This window comes from Hipposideros armiger, unplaced genomic scaffold, assembly GCF_001890085.2.
Source record: "Hipposideros armiger isolate ML-2016 unplaced genomic scaffold, ASM189008v1 scaffold_100, whole genome shotgun sequence".
NCBI classification, from domain to species: Eukaryota; Metazoa; Chordata; class Mammalia; order Chiroptera; family Hipposideridae; genus Hipposideros; species Hipposideros armiger.
The window spans coordinates 3050496-3065547 of NW_017731450.1; the positions used below are offsets into that span (position 1 = coordinate 3050496).

Consider the following 15052-nt stretch of genomic DNA (forward strand, 5'->3'; position numbering starts at 1 on the left):
TTCATGTAATTATGGATATGTTTCAAAATCTTATATTAAATTCTATATATTTTTAGTATAGAAATATATTGCTGAAAAATACATAATATAGATTATAGATTATATAAATATATTGATAAATATATATTATCTAATATATAAAGACATGTCAGTATACACATAATAAATAATATCTATATATTGACCTAAGTAGTTTTATGTCTGTCTAAAACCAACATTTCAGATCTGCTTTTCTGGCAATAATTAACTGGGAGACAAAGGTCCCTCCCTTTATTTTCCGTATCATCTTCTACCCTCTTCATTTTAAAACTGCTATAGCCTCCTGAACTATTTCTATTTAAATCTGGCCCCACGAAGACCCTTTTTATCCCACCAGGATATTGCAGTGCAGTAAGTTCAGAAACAACAGAAGGAAACCATGAAGACAGGACTGTATTTATAACACATCTTTATCTGTAGTGCCATTTATGTCTCCGTTTCATGTACAAAAGGGCTGGAGTATTGGAAAGGGCTGTTCAGAAATACTTAGGGAAAGTATGTGACTGAGTCCGTTTCACATCTTCACTGCCACTCCCAAGGCCCAGTGGCCATTGGTAAAACCTAGTTTTGTTTTTACATAGCGACCTCTCCAAAGGCCATTTGTAGAGTGTCTATGAGTCCGATGAGCCCACACCTTCCGAGGTAAGCACATGTGTGTATGTGTGTGTGTATATATATGCACGTATATATGTACTTTCTTAAAGCCAATATTAAGATTACTATTGTAGTTCTCATGATTGGAGCTATTTTACAAATGTAATCATCATAATCATCAAATAAATTTTCTCATGTTTTTCTAGAGCAGATTTATAGGAATAATTACATAATTAAAGATGTGATCCATTATAATCTTCAGAGTTTATAGGCGGGAAAGGGTGGCATGTCACTGACGTTGTGAATATTTATTTTTCACCTAGTTAGCTGCAGCCACAAGATACTGGCTAACTGGTACAAGTCCATTAAAAATTAAAAATTTTAAAGCATATTGTAAATTTTCTCGCTCCTTTGGTCCTTGAGAAATTATTTCATTAAATTTAAGTATATGAACATAGGCCATTTCCACCTTCCAAGGAGGCTGTCATCTGCAAGTTCATAAAAAAGATGGGTGTTGGAAGTTCACGATGGTTTCCATTGAGCTAGTACTGAACTGCCTGCAGACCCCCAAACCAGTCCTCAAGTTTCCTCTTCTACTTGACTCCCAACGTTGATACACCAAAGTATTAGAGATTCATCATGAGACTTACGTTCTCCAATCTTGCTGGTCAGTCAACTTCTCCACCTAATTACTGACCACAGATTTGACTTTATAAGGAGCAACGATCAATGGTAACTTGATAGGTGTATTTACTGCCACGCAGCACACAGTGTGATCTTGAGCAAGGCACTGAACCCGTACAGCCCGACCGATGGCCCGTAAGATGACAGCCGGCTGATACATTCCATTCACAACGTGTCCTCCCTGGAGAGGGTCTTCACAGTGGTGGTCAGAGGGCGGCGTTGAGAGGAACCTGAGGGAGTGGAACAAACCCACTGGTCCCCATCTCACTGGGACGCCTGCTACGTCCTCACCCCCACCAGCACCTCCCATGCTGCAGGGCCAGCCAACAAAGCTTCAGAGTGGACCGAGTGTGTTCTGTCACCTCTTCCGTTGTGACATCCCCACATGCATGCTGCCCCTCGTGCACACTCCAAAATGACTGACCTCTGACCCCCACACCATTCTTAGCAACCCAACACAGGTGTTGAAGGAGAACAATCTCAACACCTGGCGTGTGAGGGAATGCGACTCCACACCCTGTGAGTGGACCTGTGACCCATAAGGAGAAGCTCACATCCGGGAATCCTTAGTCATAAGACTGCAGGAACCAGACCCACGTGAAACAAATGGGCCACGGACAGGAGCCATGTCTGAGTGCACGCCGCCTGCCACACTTCTGTCTGGGCATCTGTCCACACAGGCTTCTCGCGGCTCCCACAGCTGCCGGCTTTTCTTTCCTCGGATCACAGCCTTCGTAAAAGTTGACAGGATTCTCAGTGTGCCTGTGTGTGCTTCCGCTCTCCGTAAGACCACCCTGCACACACATGGGATGGGGCCGCAGCACCCAGTCATCTGTGGGCATCGGGCTCCCTGCCCAGCACGGCCTGGGCTCCTGACTGGCCTGCGGAGTCCGCATGTCACGTTGGTCTCACACAGGCTGAGGTGGTGTTTCCTGTGCAGGTGCAGGAAGTAGTGCGGTTCAAGCGCAAGGGTCCCATGAAGTGTCTGCAGAGTGAGTGACAGGCACAGCACACATGGCACATTAGAATGACTTGGGTTGTCGGAAAAGTCGTGACAAATTTTTTTCCATTTTTCGTTGCAAAAATGCATCATGACTTTTCCAACAACCCAATACAAGAAGAGTGATACAAAAGGTGGTGGGAGAAGCGATAGCACATCAGGGCAGGGCGGCCTTCCACCAGCCACTGTACCCGTGAGCATTTGAAGGCAGTGACTTGGTTCTTTAGAGCAGGGGTTTACAAGTAACAGCACAAGGTCAGGTGTTAAATCTAGGATGAGAGTCACAATATCCTGAAATTCAAAATTGGCAGGACAGAAATACGGAAATCATCATATTTTGTGTTGTGCAAAGAAAGCATAATAGAAATTCTGAACATTTAAGAAGAATAAACAAAAATAACCTTTTTATTTTAAAGGAAAGATGTCATTTTCTTATGCTGACTGGAAAGAAAACATTAAGCTTTACAGTAGAAAAGAAAAACGTCAGAATTTCAAAGTAACAGATAAAGACAGGTGTGCATTTGTTACTATAAACCCCCAAAAGTCACTCAAGTCTCCCTACCTAGAAATTCTGCAGTGTTTCAAGATTTTTCTGAGCAAATAGCCTTCGGAACTAAGATTCCACTGTGGTTCACAGAGCACTTTCCAGCACTTGACTGAAAATCGAGTTAACGTGGCTCTAGCTCTCAACTTACTCAGCTGTCATGGCCCGTGCGACTTATGGCTATTTGTAAAAATCAAACAAGATGTAAAAATCCTCGAAGAATGAGGGTTCGAGGTATGCCAAAGGATATCATTAGCTCTGGAGGATTTTTTACAAGGTTTTAAGGAGCTGTCTTTTCTGATGATGTCAGGGGTTCCATCAGGAGAGATGACTTCCGATTCCTGCGGTGCCCATGAGTGCACGGCAGCGCCTTCTCGTTTGAAGGCCTCACAGGCTTCTTTGAAATTAGAAATTTCAACCTGCAGGTGTACTCGTGTGATGGCAGGTGATTCATACTAGGAAGAAGCAAGAAAGGTGCTTTCTTTCTGCTGTGACAATCCCTTCTTAGTGTAGTTTATATGATACTTCATGTTGTACTTTACAATTTTATTACGCGTTGCAGAAGTTTTGACTGATCCTGGCTCCCTGCTCTGAACTGTTACACATAAAAACATAACAAACAAAAATAAACCAACAAACCTGAGGTAATTCAAGAACACTTTTCTTTCTTGAGAATGAGTGAATTTAATCAAGAAAACATATTTTTTTCTCAACATGATAATGCCATTTGCCATACTGGTAAAAGATGGATGGTATTTTGTAATTGTTCTGTTCTGCTCCATGTTTAGCCATAACATGAAAAACAAACATTTCTCTTGTGTAAACTTGGAGCCTTCCCAGGTATTCTTGAGGTCCTATATATATATGCCTGTTATTTTGCATGTGCATATTTCTCACCTGTATTCTTCCTGTAGGCCACTGTTTGAATAATGAAAATGAAATTTCAGGACTAAAGTTAAGACCCTAGAGTTCACGTCTCCCCTCCAGGCAGTGGCGCGCTGACAGTCAGGTGGAGTGTGGGAGAGCAGTGGACATCTGTACATCTGCAGCAAAGTCCCCACACCCTCCTGGGGCAGACCATGTCTGGATTGGCACACCTCCCACTAGAGCCTGAGCTCCTAAGAGGGAAGGTGCGTGTCTTGCATGTGTGTTCACAGCATGTGTGTCCCTAGCAGGCAGACTGCATATGGAAAGAACCTGTGCAGTAGAAGGGGCGCATCCACTGCTGCCCAGCAGAAAAGCTGCAGACGCTTCAGGACTTGGCGGGCCTCATGCCCAAGTAGCTTTAGAAGTGGTGTGTGATATATGGGTGATTTCTGTGGATACTGAAGAAAGCCTAAGCAGTAAAAATTACCTAGACTTACGAAAAGTGGAGGTTTCACAGCCAGAAAGGAATACAGAACTAGAGCACGTATTGATTTTAAACCAACAAAGAAATGGGTTATGCTGACAGTGGGGGACTCTCCCGTGATTGACGTGCAGGATCCTCTGGAGGGAGGGAAGCGGGGAGATCATGTCCCATATCTACATCTCTCGCAGCTGTTACTCAGAGCTGAGAAATGCATTTGCCTGTCAGGAAGATTCTCAGGCTGGGCTTGAAGAATTTAACAGTTTCCTGGATATCAGACCTGATCTTGTTGGTGAGAAGCGGAAGAATTGAAATTCTTCACTCTTTGGCAACACATTAACTCTTTCAGGCTACAGGAGTGTCTGAACCGCCTGCTAAGAGACGCGAAGCATGAATTTGCCTTCTGAGAGGAGCAGGTTGCTGTCCTGTGCTCAGCAGTCTTGTTGTCTCCATCAGAAGCTCAGATTAGAAAGCCCTAAGATGTGAGAGCACGCGGCCTGGAGAGAAGCCCACAGCTGGCAGAGGGGCGCGAAGGAGGCCTCGCTCCACCTTTTCTGGCCACCCGATCACATCCTTCTCTCTGGTCCTTGGGCAGTTTATCAATGATTGCATGTTATCACCACTATAATATACGCGTAAATTAAAGCCTTCTCCTTACAGCAAAAGACCTAACATCCATCCACCCACCTATCCATCCATCCATTCACCCATCCATCCACCCACCCATCCACCATCTAGCCATTCTTATATTCAATCCACAAACATATTGCAGGGCTTATCATATTCTGTGATAGAATGGTAAAAAGACAGGCAAGTTTCTTGCCCCTGCCAAGTTAACAAATTAGTAGATTGTACAGACAATTAATAAATAAATAGAATAAACTCACAAATGCATGCCAGGGCGAGGCCGGGCACTGTGAGAGCGCGAGTAGAGGGACCCTCACTCAGTATAGTGGATCAGAGACCCCTCGGGGTAACGCAGGAACGGAGGCAGACAGGAAGGGACTGTGCAAAGATGCAAAGATGTCAGCAGAAGCAGGAGAGGGTCCTGCTGGGCAGACAGTGCTGCGCCGGGGGCAAGGGCAAGCCGGGTGGAGAGGCCTCCTTTGAAATCCACGCTAGGGAGTTTCAACTTTAGGCCAAACATGAGGGAAGATGCGATTGTAAGCAAGGGGCAGGCCCAGTCACATTTGTTTTCTGATAAAAGCGTCCCAGCTTCCATCTAGGTAAGTGGGTCTGAGGGAGCAGACGGGAGACGGTGAGGTCTCTGAGGCCCTTGCAGCCCTTTGAACAACGAAGTAGGTGGTCTGGACTGAGGCAGAGGCAGCAAAGACGGGGCTGAAATACCAACAGAGAGGCTTAAGGGACAGTGAACATTCCCTTGTGACGTGGAAGCAAGGAAAGCGTGATTCCTAGGTGTGACAGCCTGAGCCCCTGGAGGCTGGTGACGCGTCTGACCAGGGCACGCAGAGGGCAAGCAGACTCTTAGAAAAGGTGCTGAGTTCAGCTATGAAAATGTTCACTGTGTGTTTTATCATCGCACAAGTAGCAGGAGGCATAGGTTCTGCACTGAGGTCTGGCAGCGTGCAGAGTGGCAAGGGAGGCAGCTAGCAGTTCCCAGAGAAAATTGGAATAGTTGTTCTGCAGAGACATGAGTATCGTGGCGTAAAATGTAAAGAAGTTCTTCTTTCTAGCTCTTAAATTATGTGTCTGCGTTTGTACCGCTGGGGAACTCGGCTGTGTCCACAGCACGTGCGTGGCATGGAAGTCGGGGAGCGCTGAGAAACGGGGCGCTGGGCCTCCCCCAGGAGCTGTGCCTGTGCACTCAGGCCTCTCAGATTGTCAGACGTCACCTCGTTCTCCTGCTGGCTCAGCTGAGAACTCGAGGCATGTTGTGTTTTGCAGATTAACTGAAAAATTAATCAGCTGTCTGTGCCCTTTTGGAATGAAGCATCCTACATATTGACATGTGAGTGACAGCATGTTGCTTTTCCATCGGCTCACCAGGAAATGGTGCTGTGTGCATTTGAGTGATGTTGGGTTGGTTCGAGAAAATTAATTTCCTTGGGGTTTAACCAAGAGGAATGACTGAAAATTAACAACATAAAAGAAAAGCACATTTGAAAATTATGAGTGGAGCGACGTTGATTGTTTCAATGAAATGTTTCCCCTTTTTTGCTAAATTCTCTACTTTGTTATCTGCCTCACTCCACATGCTTCCGTAATTTGTGACTGTTGGGTGGGACTGGGCCTGATTAGCACTCGCTGTATGTGGGAGGCTCACCGGAACCCACAGAGGACATCACTGCACCGGGAGCTGTGATCTTCCGGAACTCACAGAAGTATCTTTGGAGATGAGCACAATTTGGGTGACGCTAACATACCAGCTGTCGTCGTGAACATGCACAAAGCGCATCTCCTATCATGTTCATTCTGTCCCCAGAAGACAGTCGTTACGGGAGGAATGTGAGGAGAGAAGTGTGCTTCTCCCCCTTGTCCCGGCGTTCCTCGTTAGCAATTGTCAGCAAGTGGGAAGAAGGGACATGTGTCTGAGGGGAGGCAGATGTTTTTAAACTGAGTTACCGAGAAGCCCACTAACTGGCCAGCAGGCCTCCGAGACTCTCTGACGACAGTAGAAGCCTTGAAAGGACTTAATTTTTTTATTCATATAGTTCTGCAGACTGAGTCTCTCGATATTATGTAGATTGGCTCCTAAGAGATCGTTGGGCTCTGCCAAAAAGTGACAAAGCACCTTCAGAGTCACATTCCAGAATCCCAGTAATGGCAGGTCTCATACAGGAAACCAGAAGCCTGGGTCGCCCTGGACACTAGCTTCTTATACGGTCTGTGGTCTCACGGTTAATCCTGAGAAACACAACTTTTGAAAGCCCTGCCTGATGCCCCACTAGAGATGGGCCAGCTTGCCATGACCACATTCTGTCTGTTGCCCCCTTCACCCCACATTATAGGCTAACGTCGTGTATGAGCCAAGCTCCTAGCCCCTCATTTCGTTACCGATTCGCTTGGTCACCTCTGTCCATTCGCCCAAAGGCTGTTAGCGGGCATCACATTTATAAATCTACTCAGCAAGCAAATAAACTCTCTGCATAGATCCCTCACCAATAAAATGTCATCGTTCATAAAAAAGCAATTTTAAAAAATAAGGTAATGTCTGCGCTGAAAATTATTAATATACTCGTCTTTGCTTTGTGTAAGCAAGCAGCTAGGAGCCCAATTGTGCACTAACTGGTTTGTCATAGGCTGCTGGCCTCTGTGCTTCTGTGCTGAGCAAGTCAGCAGAGTAGCACGCAACCTGGCGCTGCTGAGTGCCCTCTTCAGAGTCCCGAGCCACCGGGGGGCGCTGTGACTGCTGAGCGACCTGCCGGTCTCGGTGGTGTTGCTTCTTTTGAGTCACCCACACTTCTCACAGTTGAAGTGATGAGATCCCAGAATGGCTTTGCCCGGTGGTAGTTTGTCCTTGTGGAAGGCCTTCCTTCTCTGCAGGCGTGATGGCACCTCTCATACTCACCTTTAAAAACGTTTAGAGGTAATGCACTTTTCCTTTCAATTCATACCACTTCTGTTAGCATTTTTAATATTAAATTGCTGATTGGATTCATAAACATGTTTATGAAAACTGCTTTTTAACATTTTTTCTTACCTGAATTTCTTTTTGAATTTTGAAAAACAGGATCATAATAAACCAAGCAAACAAAGGCATATAAAGACAAAGCTAATATTATTCTACTCATTCTGTCCAAAAGTTCAAGCTTACTTGTGTCTACCCACAAATGCATCTATGTCGATAACAGTTTTTTTTCATGTAAACAATGGGGTTATACAGTAATGTTCTTTGCAACTTCCTTTTCTTTCTTAATCATATATCATGGACATCAATCGATCTGCTCAGATATCGTGGTTGGTCTCATTTTCTTTAAATAGTGGCAGAATAGTTCATGGTGTGTTTTAGCCTTAATGTATTCTAGCGCGCCTCTGCAGTGGGCGTGTGGGTGGACTCAGTGTTTTGCTGCTCCAGAAAGCCTGCCCAGACATCTTTGTGGATGGGTACTGGACACCTGTGCTCAGTTTCTGCAGGAGGGACTCGATGTCCTGGGCTGCTGGGTCCATGGGAACATCATTCAGAACTTAATCAAGGCGTCAGCTTTTTCCAAACAGTGTTCCAGCCATCTCTTCTCTCACAGCAGATGTGGATGTTATCAGTCTTTTGAATTTTTGCCAATTTCATTGGTGAAAATGTTCTATTAGTTTAATATGCATTATTCTAACTGCTAATAAGTCTGAGCATCTTTTATATTTTTTTGACTATTTGTGCCTCTACATATGTGACTTGCTATCTCTATTCATGACCCTTTTTCTACTAGGTTGTCTTTTTCTTGTCAAATTTCTGAGTGACTTTCTATTTGGGGAGATATAAATTTTTTTTCCTGTCATCTATGTCAAATATTTTATCTCAGACTATTTCATTGCTCATTGTAGTTATGCTGCCTTTTACTATATAGAAATTTTTATGTAGCCAAATCTGTTAATTTCATGGCTTATTTATTTCCTATGTTATTTAAGAAATTCTTCCCCATTTTAAAATAGTAGTCACAGAAAGTTTTACCAGTGTGTTTACAGCTCTCTAAGAAATGTATATCTTGATTCAGTGTGAACTTTACATTTGGGCACGTTGTGCATTGGTCTGTCCTTATTTCTGCCCGTGTGCACCTCTGAGTTGGCAGGCATTCTGATGAGTGAAGCCATCTTTACGCACTAAAAGGCGATGTCATTTTTATCACATGTTTACCGTATATATTTGGAGTTTATTCCCTTCAGCTGATCTGTTTTTTTTTCTATTTCTTTGCCAATTCAATACTAAGTTAATAACATTAGCTTTATAGTGAGTTTTCAATATCAGTAGGGCATGATTTTTATCTAATTGACAATTATCATATACTTATTTTTTTAAGTGAACTTTAAAATAAACTCATCGAACACCCGCCTACCCAGATTAACCTGTGTGGAGACCTACTAGAGACACATTAAATGCCCCATACGAATTTAGATGTCTTCCTAACCGCCTCTTCTCTGGATATGCTGTGTCTCCCCAGCCATTCAAGTCTTGCTCTGTGTCTGCTCATCTATGTCTTTCTTCAGCCAACCTCTGTGTCAGTGTAGTGGCTGCTAATAAAAAGAGGAGCTGTTCATTTGGGTATATTTTCTTGAATCTGACCCCCTCATTGAGTTCTTTACTAACTTTTATGTTAATTGGAAGAGTTTCTCCTGTTTCCTTGGAATGAAACCATTTCACTGCGAATGAAGCCTGCTCTCTTTTGATATCTATGCACATAGTGTTGGGCAGTTAGCTCACGGGAGCTTCCTACTGATTGACTGAAAGTGGTGATGCACAGTCTTTGTCCTGAACTTAATGTAGTGCTATTAATATTTATCATTTAATCTGACCGATGCTGTTGAATTTTGGTAGCCATTACGTATACTCTTTATTGAAAATTGCCATAGAGTTTTATCTATTGCTTTTCCATCATCTATTAATATTTTTAATTTATTGTTATAATAACTGCTGTTGATAGTTTCATTTAAATAAATAGAAATGGAGCTACATGGTTGAGATATACTAGACCATGTTTTTACACAGAATAATCCCCACTGTTACCACTGTACCTTCAACAAGTGCTTCTGTGGACTGGGCCTATCTCGATTCTTGTTGCTGATACCCATAAAGTTAGGCATCCTGGGTAATACCATTCCCATTGTGAAGTGAAAGGTTTAGAAGCAAAGATTTCACTAAAATGTTAGAACTAGTGAAATGGGGGCAAATCCAAGATGTGGCGATTTTTCTGGTTTCCATCACTGTTGTCTTAACATCCAGACACGATATATTTTTTCTAATAACTAGAACTTCTGTGATACTTTTCAATAAAAATAATTTTTCATATAATTTAATCCAACTATCCAGCAAATCTGTTAGGCAGCATTATTAATATGATTATTCTGCAGAGACTCACATGGAATTAGTGACTGAACTAATACCATGCAACTAGTGAAAGGAAAACTGAATTCAACCTGGTTTCTGACCCAGAAGTCCGAAACCTCCCCATCACATTACTAAGCAAGTGTGGGCTGTCTTGCAGATGTAGGAAAATGCAAGTATGGTTTTAACCTGCTGGTCTGAAGATATAGATATGAGCACGTCTTTTTGCCTTTCCACCTTATTCTTTGCTCAGTGGAATTCATCCCACTGAAATTCATTCAATGAATACTTCACAAGAACACAAAAGAACAAACTTCTGATTTTTTAACAACATAGCTTGATCTCACAGATATTATGTTGAAAGAAAGAAATCAGACACAAAAATGTGCATGCTGTATGCTTCCATTACATAAAGTTCAAGATTGGCAGAAATAATGCATGTCAGTGGAGGTCAGGATAGTGGTTACTTCCTAGGGAGTATGAAGGAACATCCTGGAATGCTGACAGTGTCTTTTTGGTTGAAAGTTGTCTAGACTGAGCTGGTAATAATAAGGGTATGTACATATGTAAAGCTCTCTGAAGTTGTCAACTTAACATTAGGTCACTTTATGCTGCTCACGACATGGGTGTGATACTAACTAAGCATGAGAGCTTTTGGAAAGGGCTCCCTTCAGGAAGGGGGTTCCTGGGCGGGCTAGCTGTGGAGGATATCGCATGTGCATGTGTGTGTGCCAAAGTCTTACTCTAAAATATATGAAGAATTTCAAGCAGAACTTACTCATTTGGTTGATGTTACATGGCAAGTTAGCCCTTTAGAGGTGTGTAAACCCAGAGAGTTATGTAGGATAGAGGTTTTCTTTATGAGGAAATAGCACTGTTCTAAAATATGTATAGTACAGATATGGCATGTATACGTTGGTTATAAATTCTCTGAAACAGAAAGAAAATTTCAGTAGTCATAAAGAAATGCTTATATAGGTGGTCCATGTGCTAAGAAAACTCAGTACACAAACACGTGAATTGGTAAAATACATAATTTATGACATCACATAGGACATTCTCGCAGCAGCAGGCCCAGCCCTTGCCTGTCAGGTGGCCGTGTCCCTTAGAAGACAAGGCCATTGCTGAGAAAAGCTCAACAGAGTGAGAAAGCCAGCCTCCAACTTATGTTTGTTTCTCATTGGCTCAGATTAGGTTACACATCCATTTCTAAACCAATCCCTCTGATTGGAATAACACCTGTGCTGACTTCCTTCGGCTCCCCAGTTCCTGACCAGTTCCATGCCAGGGGATGAGGGTGGCCTGATAAACACAGGCCAGTCAGGCCCGCTCCTTACTCTGGCTAGAAGCATCCTCCCCAATGGTAACTACAGAATTCCTTTAATTCAGAACAAATTGTGTATAAACGTTATGATGCATTTTGTATGATAATGAGCACTGGTGTTTCTGGGGCACCAGATCACTCTCTGTAGATCTCAGAATAACCCACTGCAGTGAGTACTGTGGCCTTAGAGCTGCTGGTTGACCAGAAAGACAAAGAAATGACTTTCATCTCAGGTGAATGGGGTATATCCAGGCTGGCAAAATGCGGAAGGACTAGGAATAAGAGTAGAGTGTGGGTCCCCACTCATCCTACTAAATGAGTGGTCTCTAAGCCGTGGCTGTTGTTGACAGTGGAAATATGCTTCCCACGTGTCCTCAGGTCTTGACAAGAACTAAAACAGAATACTCCATGTGAAAATATTCTATGGATGCACAGAAGCCACTTATTCTTACGATTGATTCATGATTTGTGGCTTTGTTGCTAGAATGGATACATCTCTTCGTGTATTTGGAAAGTCAATGGAAATTCAATCCGATTCAGCTTTGGACTTGCTTCCTAATATTTGAGGCTATGGAGGTTGATTTGTAATAAGAATAGTCTGGAGCACTTTAGCTCTCCATTCGTATTTGTACCGCCCTATTTTCTCCCACAGTGAGCCGGACACAAGTGTGCATGAGGAAAGAATGCCGTTTTACAGTTCTCGTAATGATTTCTTAGGAAGACAGAAATATTTCACACAATAATTACCTCATGATTCATTTTGTTAAGCTTAGGTGTTCATATAATATGTCTTCATATGCCTGAGGAATATATATTTGCACATCTGAATGTTCGTGGTTTCAAGAAATATTTATTGAGTGTGGTATGTGCTGGGCACAGCACCTGAACCCAGGATACCCAGGTGAGCAGGTGCACACATTACCTGCTCTGTGGGGCTTACAATTCAGTAGGAGATATATAGTTAAATCAAATATATATGCATATGCTTTTTTAAATAAAAATAATTATGGGCTGGCCGAGTGGCTCAGTTGGTTAAGAGCTCGCTCAAGAGTTTGAGCTCTGAGCAACAGCGGTTCGAGTCCAGCCCGAGCTGAGCAGCCACTGAGCTGCCAACAGGTAGCAGGATGGCTCAGCTAAAAAAAAAAAAATAAAAAAATAATTATAAGAAATTCTTAATTGATTTGCTTTGAGGCGATAACTTGGGAGATAGCGAAGGCTTTCATTTTTCATTCTGTACATCTAAGGACTTCTTAAAATTCCTCATCTTTTAAATGGATTGCTTTATTTAAAAAATACTAGCTTACTCAGGGAGATAGATTATGGATGGTGTAAAATTTTCATATTAAAGTATAATTTATAAATGTGATATAATTTGACTGTTTAAAGACTAAAGTGAAATTATCACACAATATATAAGTAGAAACACTGCTGAGTGTGGGGATACTGTGAGAGTGTAGTATTCATTGCCGGTCCAGTGCTGTTGAAAAGATCTTCGTTGAGGTCTGAAAGATGAGCCAGAGTTAACCTTGGGGCGGAAGGGAGGTTGGCTCCAGAAGAAGGAACCTGGAGATCGCAGAGGGAGCCAAGCGCCTTTGAGAATAAGGGAGGCCAGGAGGTGAGGGCTGGGATGGGAGGAGCAGCAGGCGGGAGGGGCCGGGTCACTCAGTTCCTTCTAAACTTGCTGAGGAGTTTGGATGTTTTATCTTAAGAACAGTGTGGGATTGTTGAAAAGTTGAAGTCAGGGTCGGAAATAAATTTGAAAGCACTCGAGCGTATTAATGCACTCAACCCTCAGAGCCCCTTTGAAGGAAGTAGGGGTTTTGTTCTCCGAGTACAGAGAAGTAAACTGAGGCACAGAAAGGTCAGATAAACTCTCCAACATGACGTAGGAACGGGCAGCACTCGATTCAGGTCCAGTGCGCACTCTTCCTCCCCGAACTGCAGGGCTGTTCAGTGGTGTCACTGTAGTGCTGCTTGCATAAGAGCTTGGGACGGTGAGAGAATGGAAGCACTGTAAGCAAATCCAGATATAACTGGTTTCAGTAAGATGCCAGAAACCCGTGGAAAGGAGGAGAATTTAAAAAGCATAACGTGGGATCTCACTTTTTCCTCATTAGGGGCACACACACCGTGCGGCTTCTGGGACGCTGGGTCAGCGTCATGCTGCCTGGCCCTTTCCTTCTCCATGCAGCCTATGATGAGGGAAGAATCTGGAAAAGCAGGACACTGAGATGTTGGGTGGACAAGGACCGTGTTGGCAATAGAGAATGACCAATACTTGTAAAAATGAGAAGGGGCGAAATGAAAACGGGAACCAAACTGGACCTCGGTTCGTTTCTATCTCTAAATGATTTATAGAGAGTTGATAAAAATGACTGTTAAGCACAATGCTTTTTAGTGTTAAATTGTTTTTAAAGAGTCAAATTATAAAATGATTTTTAAAAACTGAGTTAAATAAGTTGGACTTGATCAGCGGCAACATCTTGACTTTCTGGGGGAGAAAATAATTGAGCCACCACATTCCTTGGTGGTCTGGTTGATTGGCCATTACCGCCACCTGGTGGCTGAGGGTCTAAAACTCAGGTTGGCTCTGAGAACTGACTTGAGCTGGAATCCGCCCGCAAGATAAATGAAGGGATCACGACAGTCCGGAGCTGAGGGTTAGCTGTTAGGAATACCCAGTATTTCCCTTGAGCTGCGCATCCTCCAGTTCTAGGAAGAGGAGGATCCTGCACGTGTGTGCGTGTCAATGGCCTGGTAGAACGCTTTATAATTTACACATTGCTCTACTGAACACGAAAAATGGTTCAAATTCCCGAATTCCAGATTTCCAGCTTCTTTTAAGTTCCGCGGACATCTGGGAGTTTGTCAGGACAGCGCCTCCCCAGTAGCTCCCTTCTGAATCCTTCCAGCAGAGGCAGCTGCCTTCAGGGCCGGAGCTCTCGGTGTAAAAGCACGAGGCAAAGAACAGGTGCTTATTGGCTTTACAATGATTTTTAAAATAAAAATAAGAAACGGAGCCCTTAATGGGAAGTTCAGTGTAGTGAGGAGAGGAGAAAAGCAGAGGCAAGTATGCCTCTTTGAAACAAGGTATGTTATCGTTGCCATCAGGCACCTGACAAGCCCTGTGCAATTTAATCCTCAGCGTGACCTGCGTTGGGGCGGGAGCGGGGCACACGGACGGTGACAAGGGGCTGGCTGTGACCTTTGAGCCTAGTTTAAGGTGCGCAGGCCACTCCTGTCAGGACTGAGGGGGAGGAAACAGGGAGTACTGCGGGGAGCAGACTCCTCATAGAAAAGCATGTTGAGCTGAGCCCGATGGGTAACAAAGCGCCTTCAGGAGTGAGAGCCCCTGGCCGGGTGTGAGGAGCTCCCTGCCCGTCCGACCCCACTGCGCTGGGCCTGGCGTGACTGGGGGGCTCAGCTTCACCTTCGTTTTCGCAGCCACCCAAGTCCCCTTTGTTCTCCCTCTCTCCCTCCCTACCTCCCTCTCTCCCTCCCTCCGTGTCTCTCTCTCTCTCTCTCTC

General features: G+C 43.7%; 1 protein-coding gene across 19 annotated transcripts in view; it reads left to right on the forward strand.

The window, feature by feature from the left end:
* The window catches only part of MYT1L (myelin transcription factor 1 like), a 738481-nt gene that overhangs the window by 513462 nt on the left and 209967 nt on the right, over positions 1-15052 (forward strand). The gene's annotated exons all lie outside the window — the stretch shown is intronic.